This window comes from Triticum dicoccoides, chromosome 6B (assembly GCF_002162155.2).
Source record: "Triticum dicoccoides isolate Atlit2015 ecotype Zavitan chromosome 6B, WEW_v2.0, whole genome shotgun sequence".
NCBI lineage: Eukaryota > Viridiplantae > Streptophyta > Magnoliopsida > Poales > Poaceae > Triticum > Triticum dicoccoides.
In genome coordinates this window covers 509,246,180-509,257,271 of record NC_041391.1, presented here as the reverse complement: position 1 = coordinate 509,257,271, position 11,092 = coordinate 509,246,180, and the positions used below count along the sequence as shown (strand labels likewise).

General features: G+C 45.2%; 1 pseudogene; it reads right to left on the bottom strand.

The window, feature by feature from the left end:
- Nucleotides 1-9,682: 9,682 nt before the first annotated feature.
- LOC119321227 lies at nt 9,683-10,418 on the bottom strand (annotated as a pseudogene).
- Between the last annotated feature and the right edge of the window lie 674 nt (nt 10,419-11,092).

Genomic DNA, 11,092 nt, shown 5'->3' with positions numbered 1-11,092 from the left:
ACCAGTTTCGCCTAAGTTAAAAAACTACTCCGAGTGGAGAGCAATCTTCCCACTCAGAGGCTTAGCTGCAAACTAGTTTCGCCTAAGTTAAAAAACCACTCCAAGTGGAGAGCAATCCTCCCACTCGGAGGCTTAGCCGCGAACCAGTTTCGCCTAAGTTAAAAAAACTACTTTGAGTGGAGAGCAATCCACCCACTCGAGGGCTTAGCCGCGAACCAGTTTTGCCTAAGTTAAAAAAACCCGTTCACATGAAGCATTCTGTAAGCAAGAAAGCAATATTCGGATAAATCCATCAAGTTCAGAATCGCAAGAAAAAGTACTCGAACGTCAAGCCCGAAACAGTAAACGATTACAGGATCACTCGGCATTCCAAGGCAAATAAATTCGAATCATGAAGTTTTTCTTCACTCGACATGAGGAGGACTCACTGGCTCGATGAAGGTGTCCAGGTTGATACAGTCAGCTATGCGAGTGGCTGCCTCAATAAAAGTCTCCATGAAGGATTCAAACTGGAGCTTCTTCGTGTTTGCCACCTGGACGGCCTTTAGCTTTTCTTCTTTGGCATCCTTGCAATGGACTTGGACGACTGAGAGAGCCACATCGGCTCCACAGTGAGCAGCTGACTTCTTCCATGCTTGCAGTCAACCAGGGATTTCATCGAGCCGAGTCATCAGTGACTCGAGCTCGTTCTGAAGTATGTCCCGTGGACATAGTTCCTTGTCTATCCATGTCAATGCAACCTTCAGTCGAGCAATATACCCCAAGACACTGTAAAGACAGGCTTCAAGTTGCAGCACTTTCATTGCAGCTTCGTCTTTGACAAGTGACTTTGTGGGGCCCAGGTTCAATTCATTCAGTTTCCTGCTCAAAATTCCGACAGAACTCTGCACAAGGAGAGTATAAGTGCATCTAGTGCCACCCCTAGTTGGTTTTGGAGTATTGACGACAAACATGGTTCACGGACTAATGTGTTTGTGAGAATTGCACGATAACACAGGTAGTAGTCCCTCATTGATTCGGTTTACCTACCAGAGATGACCCCTAAAAATATATGAAGACATTGAAGATAATGGTGGTTCGTGAAGACTTTCACGTTGAAGATAGTGACGGTGAAGACATTCACTTGAAGATTATGGAGTGCGAAGACATAGTTTCTTTCGTAGTTTCCTTTTCTTATTTCTTGAGTCATAGGAACCACCGTACAATTAAGTGGGGTCCAAGTGAACAAAGTCAGATGACTGAAGTGATGCTCAACCAAAATCTTATGTCTTCGAGCGAAGATAATGAGAGCAAATCTTATCCATAGTTGGATGAGTCAGCTTTGCTTGTAACCCAAGCCAAGCTGCTACGTGTGTTTGAAATCGGACCGTTGGACACGTGTCGGTTCCTTAGTGACCCAAGGTCATTTCGGACATATCATGTCGGGTTGCCTCCTGGCTATAAATAGCCCACCCCCTATACCATAAATTGGTGGCTGCTCAGAGTTAGTGCATGACTTTTGTCATTTGAGAGCAACCCACCTCCGAAGCCTTTGAGAGAGAGATCCTTGCGAGGACAAAGCCCAAAACACCAGAGCCAAAGAGTATTAGGCATCACTGAAGTCTTTCTGTCCGCGAAGACTTGTTACACTTGAGGACTGTGCATCCTCCAGCCGGTTAGGCATCACGTTCCGAGGATCCAATAGTCATTGTCGATTGCCGGTGAACAGAGTCTGTGATGGTTTGGAAGTCTACCTTGAAGACTTACCAGAGTGATTGGGTGAGGAATGGGTGTCCTTAGCTCAAAAGGAATAAGGTGAAGACATAGTCTTCTCAGTTCAATCTCAGCCTCCCTAACCAGACGTATAGTTGTCACAGCAACTGGAACTGGTCTACCAAATCCTTGTCTTCACCAAGCTACTGGTTCTATCCCCTACCTTCCTTACATTTCAGTTTGCCTTCATGAACTCATTGCTTGGTTGCCTGATCTGTTTGACTTCACTATGTGAAGACTATTATCTGTTTGGCTTCATACTGTCTTCCATTCCGATCCATGCTACCTAGTTGCTATTAGTCTTCGTGCTTTCACTATATTGCTCTCTTGACTATTGCTTGTCTAGTGTAGTTCATCTTCCGCTGCATATCATATAGGTTCATATTAACAGTTTGTCTTCAAAGACCTCGTGCTTTGAAGACTTTCATAAAAATCTCCTATTCACCCCCTCTAGTCAATAACTAGCACTTTCAATTGGTATCAGCGCAAGGTGCTCCCTTGTTCTGTGTGATTCATTTTAACCACCTGGAGTTTTAGCTATGTCGACTGTAGGGATAATCAAGGTCTCCGCTGCGTGCCCAGTCTTCGATGGCACTGATTAACCCTACTGGAAGAATAAGATGCGCATGCATCTTGAAGCCATTGACATTGACCTCTGGTATGTCGTCAAGACAGGCATTCCCAATGTCGGTGAAGGTGTCACCGCTGCTGATGTCAAGAGGTTTGCGCAACTGGACTCAACCGCCAAGAACATCATCTGTGGTCATCTGACCGAAGGGCAGTATGGCCGTGTGAGTGCACTTGAAACTGCGAAGCTGGTCTGGGACTGGCTGTCCAAGGTTAACAAAGGCATCTCAACTTAGAGAGACTCAAGGATTGATGTTCTTTGCAATCTCTTCAACCTCTTCAAGTGGAATGATGATGACAATGTCCACCTCATGTTCGATTATCACAAATGAACTTCGCGCTCTTGGCGCCACTGAGATCACCAAGCGTGAAATCGTGAAGCAGCTTCTGAGATCACTTGACAACTCATTTGACACCTTGGCCCTGATGATACAAGAATATCCTGACTTCAGAGAACTCGATCCGTCTGATATACTTGAGAGGCTCAACACACATGAGTTCCAGCTATCTAAGAAGAGAGATATCTATGGCCCCAACTACGGGCGATCCCGTGCTTTGAAGGCAAAGGTCGTTTCCATATCCGAAGAAGAATCTGACTACAGTTCTAGTGATCCTGAAGACATTGGCAAAGAGCTAGCAATGCTTGTGAGAAAGCTCCAAAAGTTCTCCAAGAAGAATCACTTCGGAAAGTCTTCGATATCCAGCTCAAGAAATGATGACGTTTCCTCTCTTGACTACAAGAAAAGAACATGCCACAAATGCAAGAAGCCATGCCACTACATAACCGAGTGTCCTCAATGGGACAAGAAATCTAAGAAGAAGAAGAAGAAGAGCAAGGAATATGATTCTGATGACAAGAAGAAGAAGAAGAAGAAGAAATTTTCAAGGTCTTCATCTCACAAGAAGAGCTCATTTGGTAAGGCTCGTGCATTTATTGGCAATGAGATGGATTCAAAGGAGAAGTCTGCTTCCGAGGAGGCCGAGATGGAGTCTGAGGAGGAGTCTAATTCAGGTGTGGCAAGCCTGGCTCTAGCTTCGACATTTGCCGCCAAGTCCATCTTCAACACTGAAGACAATGGTCACGCCGCCAAAGCTGAAGCTGATGATGAGGATGACTCTACTCCAACCTACTGCGTAAACTCATGCGATGCTTACTTCCAAACCTCCAGTGAAGATGACTCTGAATGTGAATCCAAACCTAGCTATAAGACACTTGCTAAAATTGCAACTGAACAACAAACTGCTATGGAACATATTCAAAAGTTGCTAGACAAAAGCGATGACCTATTGGACGAGGAAATGAATCAAACTCAGTCCTTAATCGAAGACATTAAAAATCTTCGTGTTAAGTACAAGGAACTTGAAAGTCGTCATGAAACACTCTCAGCCACTCATGAGAAGCTTTCCTACGATTATTTTCAAAGGAAGCAAGATCTTGAGAAACTGAGAGCGTCTCATGAAGATCTTCAAAAGGAGAACAATTCACTACTTGCTCAATAGATGAGTTCCGCTCAAGAAGACTTTGTGCCACCATGTTTAAAATGTCTTCAGCGTGGTAATGTTATCTCTATTGCTGAATGTTCTACTGCCTCTAATGTTGCAATATCTTCAACTACTGATGTGGTAACTAACCCCTCCATTGAGGATGCCCCTACTATTGCTGATGAGAATGCTAGGTTGAAGACATTGCTTGAAACATGCATGTACAAAAATCTCAAAGGGCATCAGACACTATGCGATGTCCTCAAGAAACAGATTCTGAACCGAAACCCTAGGAAAGAGGGTGCTGGTTTCGAAAGGAAAATGAATATTGATGGTTCTTACTGGAAGCTGAACAGTACCCCAAAACCACATGGGTTGCTGCTAAGGATCCTTTAGTGGACCCATCCACCTTATCTGGCTTGACTCGTGCTAACCCCATTATCATTGATGAATCCTTTGATGCCAATTATAAGCTGTTTAAGAATCAGAATGGTGAAGTGTTTGCTAGGTTTATTGGTACTAACTACAGGAATGGGCCACCTTTGAAGAAGATCTAGGTGCCCAAAAGTTGTCTTGAGAAGCTTCCCGTGAATGTCATCATGACACCACCTGGGAAGAAGACAAACCCCAGAACAAAGGCGTCATATGGCCCAAAGGCTTCATTCAGACAGAGGACCTCACAAGGTCACCCTACCGCCAATGTTTTGCAGGGAAACCATCATCAGACTCATGAATATGAGTGTGTTTCTTCTAACCACTATGTTCACAGAACAAAGAACTTTTCTGTGTATTCTTATGAGTATTATTCACCTCCTGCAAAACTATTTGCTAGGGCTCCAAAGCCAAAGTTCTTAGATGATGCACTTAGACTTATTGCTTCTAAGCCACCCCTGAATATGTGGGTGGTTAAGAAGAATTAACTTCTCTTGCAGGGAAAGGTCTCCAGCCGGAAATCGAAGACTTCAGATGCCAATGCTAGGGACCTAAAACAGCTTGTGGGACGCAAGATAAAGTGTCACAATGGTCTTACCATCTATTTCGTCCCAGGGTTTCTTGATGATCATCCTATCTTACCAAACCAGAATCTTAACTTTGATAATATGCTTGCTCGCTATTGATTCATTCATTTTGCATCATGTTTTCTTACTGTTATTTATGTTGTTTTATTACATAATAATGCTTTTTGGAGTAATTCTAGTGCCTTTTCTGTCATAATATGGAAGGTATGCACAAAGGGGGAGAATTTTGTCAGCTGGAAATCTGAACCTGAAAAAGCTACGTCAAGCTACCTATTCTACACTTCCCAAGGATTTTTATGGAATATTTAAGAATTATTGGAGCCAATAAGTACCAGAGGGGGCCACCAGGTGGGCACAACCCACTTGGGCGCGCCTAGAGGCCCAGACGCACCCTGGGGGGTGATGCCCTCCTCGGCCCACCTCCGGTGCGCATCTTCTGGTATATAAGTCATTTTGACCTAGAAAAAAAATGAGGGGAGGACTTTTGGGACGAAGCGCCGCCGCATCGAGGCGGAACTTGGGCAGGAGCACTTTTGCCCTCCGGCGGAGCGATTCCGTCGGGGGAACTTCCCTCCCGGAGGGGGAAATCATCGTCATCATCATCACCAACAACTCTCCCATCTTGGGGAGGTCTATCTTTATCAACATCTTCCAAATCACAAACTCCTCTCAAGCCTTAGTTCATCTCTTGTGTTCAATCTTTGTACCGGAACTATAGATTGGTGCTTGTGGGTGACTAGTAGTGTTGATTACATCTTGTAGTTGATTACTATATGGTTTATTTGGTGGAAGATTATATGTTCAGATCCATTATGCTATTTAATACCCCTCTAATCTTGAGCATGATTATCATTTGTGAGTAGTTACTTTCGTTCTTGAGGTCACGGGAGAAATCATGTTGCAACTAATCATGTGAACTTGATATGTGTTTGATATTTTGATGATATGTATGTTGTCATTCTCTTAGTGGTGTCATGTGAACATCGACTACATGACACTTCACTATATTTGGGCCTAAGGGAATGCATTGTGGAGTAGTTATTAGATGGTGGATTGCAGGAGTGATAGAAGCTTAAACCCCAGTTTATGCACTATTCCATAAGGGACCGATTGGATCCAAAAGTTTAATGTTATGGTTAGAATTTATTCTTAATACTTTTCTCGTAGTTGCGGATGCTTGCGAGAGGGTTAATCATAAGTAGGAGGTTTGTTCAAGTAAGAATAGCACCTAAGCACCGGTCCACCCACATACCAAATTATCAAAGTAGCAAACACGAATTAAGCCAACATGATGAAAGTGACTAGATGAAATTCCCGTGTACCCTCAAGAACACTTTGCTTATCATAAGAGACCGTTTTGGCCTGTCATTTGCCTCAAAAGGATTGGGCTACCTTGCTGGACTTTTGTATTACTATTGTTACTTGCTCGTTACAAATTATCTTGCTATCAAACTACTCCGCTACTTACAATTTTAGCACTTGCAGACATTACCTTGCTGAAAACCACTTGTCATTTCCTTCTCCTCCTCGTTGGGTTCGACACTCTTACTCATTGAAAAGGCTACAATTGACCCCATATACTTGTGGTTCATCAAGGCAATTTTTTGGCTCCGTTGCCAGGGAGTGAAGCGGTCTTGGTAAGCGGAAATTGGTAAGGAAACATTATTACTACATGCTGAGATTTATTGTCACTTGCTACTATGGAAAACAATCCTTTGAGGGGTTTGTTCGGGGTATCTTCACCTCGACCGGAACCACAATTAGTTTCCCCTCAACCTACTGCACCTACTGAAAATATTGAATCTGAAATTCCTTCGGGTATGGTAGAACAACTGCTAGCTAATCCTTATGCAGGAGATTGAACTGAACATCCTGATATGCACTTGATATATGTGGATGAAATTTGTGGATTATTTAAGTTTGCAGGTTTGCCCGGAGATGAGGCTAAGAAGAAGGTTTTCCCTTTATCTTTGAAGGGAAAAACATTGACTATAGGCTAACCGATGACATTGGATCTTGGAACTAGAATCAGTTGAAATTGGAATTTGGATAAAAAAATTATCCTATGCATCTAGTTCACCATGATCGGAATTATATATATAATTTTTAGCCTCGTGAAGGAGAAAGTATTGCTCTAGCTTGGGGGAGGCTTAAGTTAATGTTATATTCATGCCATTATTTAGAATTTTTATGCTCGGCTTTCTCGTAATGATCAATCCATGCTCGATACTTCTTGCATTGCTTCTTTTACGAAGAAGACTATTGAATTCCGGTGGGATCTTTTAGAAAGAGTTAAACGCAACTCTGAATATTGGGAACTCGACGAAGGTAAAGAGTCAGGTATTGAACGTAAGTTTGAGTGTGTTAAATCTTTTATGAATACCGATGCTTTTCAAAAGTTTAGCACTAAATATGGACTTGACTCTGAGATAGTAGCTTCCTTCTGTGAATCTTTTGCTACTCATGTTGATCTCCCTAAGGAGAAGTGGTTTAAATATCACCCACCAATTAAAGAAGAAGTTAAAGAAGCGGTAAAAGCTAAAGAAGGAACTATCATTTACAATGTTGATCCAGTTGTTCCCACTGCTTATATTGAAAAACCACCTTTCCTTGTTAGGATGAAGGAACATACCAAAGCTTCAACTCTAGTTAACAAAAGTTATGTTAGAACACCCAAACCATCTGAACAAATCAGAGTTGAACCTAGTGTTGCTATGTTTAAAGATCTCTTGGTTGATAATATTGATGGGCATGTTATTTACTTCTGTGATGAAGCTTCTAGAATTGCCAAACCCGATAAAAAGGATAAACATAGACCAGTTGTTGGCATGCGTGTTGTCTCAGTCAAGATAGGAGATCACTGTTATCATGGGTTATGTGACCTAGGTGCTAGTGTGAGTGCTATTCCTTTTTCCTTATATAAAGGAATTAAGAATGAAATAGCACCTGCTGAATAGAAGACATAGATGTCACTATTAAACTTGCAAATAGAGATACTACATCACCAACTGGGATTCTTAGAGATGTTGAAGTCTTGTGTGGGAAAATAAAATACCCTACTGATTTTCTTGTTCTTAACTCCCCACAAGATGATTTTTGTCCCATTATTTTTGGTATACCTTTCTTGAACACCGTCAATGCCAAAATAGATTGTGAGAAACAAACTGTCGGGGTTAGCTTTGGTGATGAATCTCATGAATTTAATTTCTCCAAGTTTAGTAGACAACCTCATAAGAAAGATTTGCCTAGTAAGGATGAAATTATTGGTCTTGCTTCTATTGTTGTACCTCCTACTGATCCTTTGGAACAATACTTGCTACACCATGAAAATGATTTGCATATGCGTGAAAGAAATGAAATAGACAGAATCTTTTTCTAACAACAACCTCTGCTTAAACAAAATTTGCCTATTAAAAATCTAGGAGGTCCTCCTCCTCCTAAAGGTGACCCTGTGTTTGAATTAAAACAATTGCCAGACACTTTGAAATATGCTTATCTTGATGAGAAAAAGATATATCCTGTTATTACTAGTGCTAACCTTTCAGAACATGTAGAAGAAAGATTATTGAAAGTTCTAAGGAAGCACAGGGCTGCTATTGGATGGACTCTTGATGATCTTAAGGGCATTAGTCCCACTCTATGTCAGCACAAGCTTAATATGGAACCTGATGCTAAACCGGTTGTTGATCACCAACGACGGTTAAATCCAAAAATGAAAGAAGTGGTAAGAACAGAAATATTGAAACTTCTGCAAGCCGGTATAATCTATCCTATAGCTGATAGTAGATGTGTAAGTCTTGTTCATTGTGTCCCTAAGAAAGGAGGTATTCCTATTGTTCCTAACGATAAGAATGAGCTCATTCCACAAAGAATTTTCACAGGCTATAGAATGGTAATTGATTATAGAAAATTAAACAAAGAAACTAGAAAAGACCATTACCCTCTACCTTTTATTGATCAAATGTTAGAAAGATTATCTAAGCACACACATTTTTGCTTTCTTGATGGATATTCTGGCTTTTCACAAATACCTGTTTTACAACCCGATCAAGAAAAGACCACTTTTACTTGTCCTTTTAGAACCTTTTCTTATAGCATATGCCTTTTGGTTTATGTAATGCACCTACTACCTTTCAAAGATGTATGACTGCTATATTCTCTGATTTTTGTGAAAAGATTGTTGAAGTTTTCATGGATGACTTTTCCATTTATGGGAAGTCTTTTGATGATTGTTTAAGCAATCTTGATTGAGTTTTGCAGAGATGTGAACAAACAAATCTTGTCTTGAATTGGGAGAAGTTTCACTTTATTGTTACCGAAGGTATTATTTTCGGCTATAAAATTTCTAAGAGAGACATGGAGGTGGACAAAGCCAAGGTTGATGCAACTGAGATTTTTTTTCGAGAACACCTCGAAATGGGCAGGGGGTTCCTGCATTTCATTTAGAAGAAGAGAGTTGGTCCAGTTTATAAGGAAAACCATACCCGAAAACCTAACATTCACGGCTAATCAAGGATAACCGAAAGAAACACACGCCGACCCGAGGGCCGCGCTCCAGCCGGGCCGCCGGCTCCGTCACCCAAGCAACCCATAGCCGACACCCAACAACAACCAAGACCAAAGCCGCCGCTCCGGCATCCACGCCGACCCTGAGGCCGCGCACCAGGCGAGCCACCTGCTCTGCTGCCCGAGCAACCGGAGCCGACACCCTACAACCATCTCCGGAGCCGCCGCTCCGACGTACAGACAGAAACCCCACACGCCGACCCCGAGGCCGCGCACCAGGTAAACTGTCAGCTTCGTCACCCGAGCAACCAGAGCCGACACCCAACCACCGTATCCGGAGCCGCCGCTCCGACATCCACGCCGACCCCGAGGTCGCACACCAGGCTGGCCAACGACACTGCCACCCACGTGACCAATGCCGACACCCCTCCAAGACGATGAGATCCGGAGCCGCCGCTCCGACTTCCACGCCGGCCCCAAGGCCGCGCACCACCCGAGCCGATGACTCTCCTAGGCCAAGACCACTCCAGAACGATGCCTCCACGAAGGACCGCGACACCGGAGTGCCGCCATCATCCGCTCCAAGAACTGGAGAAAGGGTTTCCCCCAGAGTGTGAGAGAAGAGGTCGAAGGCCCTCAAATGACGACGCCTCCAAGAAGATGTGCAGCGCCCATAGGCGTCGCCGCCGCCGGCTTTGGCCAAGGCCGGAGCAAGGCTTTCGCCCCGTGCAGCCAAAGGAAGCCCTTCCCTCGAACCGGCACACGAGAGCCACCGCCGGCCTGAATCACCACCAACCTCCAGAGCCCGGAGCCACCGATCAGAACAGCCTTGCCACCGCCACCCGCACCACGCAGAGCCGTCGACAAGGCTACCCCATCTCCACTGTAGGAGCCAGAACTGGCCACGCCTGGCCAGATCCAAAGCCCCACGCAACAGCAGCAGCCAACCCTCCGGCCAACACCAAGCGTCCCTGGCGTGACCGACGGCCGACGCACTGCCGCAGAGCACCGACGCCCCCGAGCTCCAGCCATGGCACTGCCCACGCAGCCACCACAGTCGCCGTTGCCAAAGAAGAGGTCCGGGGCCACCGCCCTGGCGTCCAAGCACCACCCGCCATCACGCTCTCAGATCCGCCCCGCTGCAGCTGAAGCACATCCCCACACGCTCGCCCCACGTCGTCGGTCCCTGTCCACGACCCCAGGAGGCAGATACGTGCCACCAGCCTCAAGAGCGCCTGCACCGCACCTCCATCGCAGCCGCCCGCGAGCAGATACACGCCCGCCCGCCTCCGAGGGCCACAACCCGCACCTCCCGCGGCAGCCACAGCGAGGGCCAACGGCGAGCAGCAGAAGCCGCCCGCCTCACGCAGCCACCACACACAGACAGAGCCGCCTGAGCGCCGCCAGGGGCCAGATCCACGCCACCGGAGCCGCCGATGACTTGCAACACCCGAGCCCCGACCACCACCTGCGCGCATGGGGAAACAAATCCCGCCACCACCAGCCGCCTGGGGGCTTTGCTCGCTGGCGTGCGCCGGCGATGGCGAGAGGGTTGGAGGGGATGGGGAGTAGTGGTGGCGCCGGCGCTGGGATCCACCCGTGCCGCTCCTAGGAGCGACGTGGGGGCTGAGAAAATTGATTTATTTCCTTCCTCATGAGCCCTTCTTGAGAAAATGCCATGTCCTAATGATATTAAAGGTATTCAT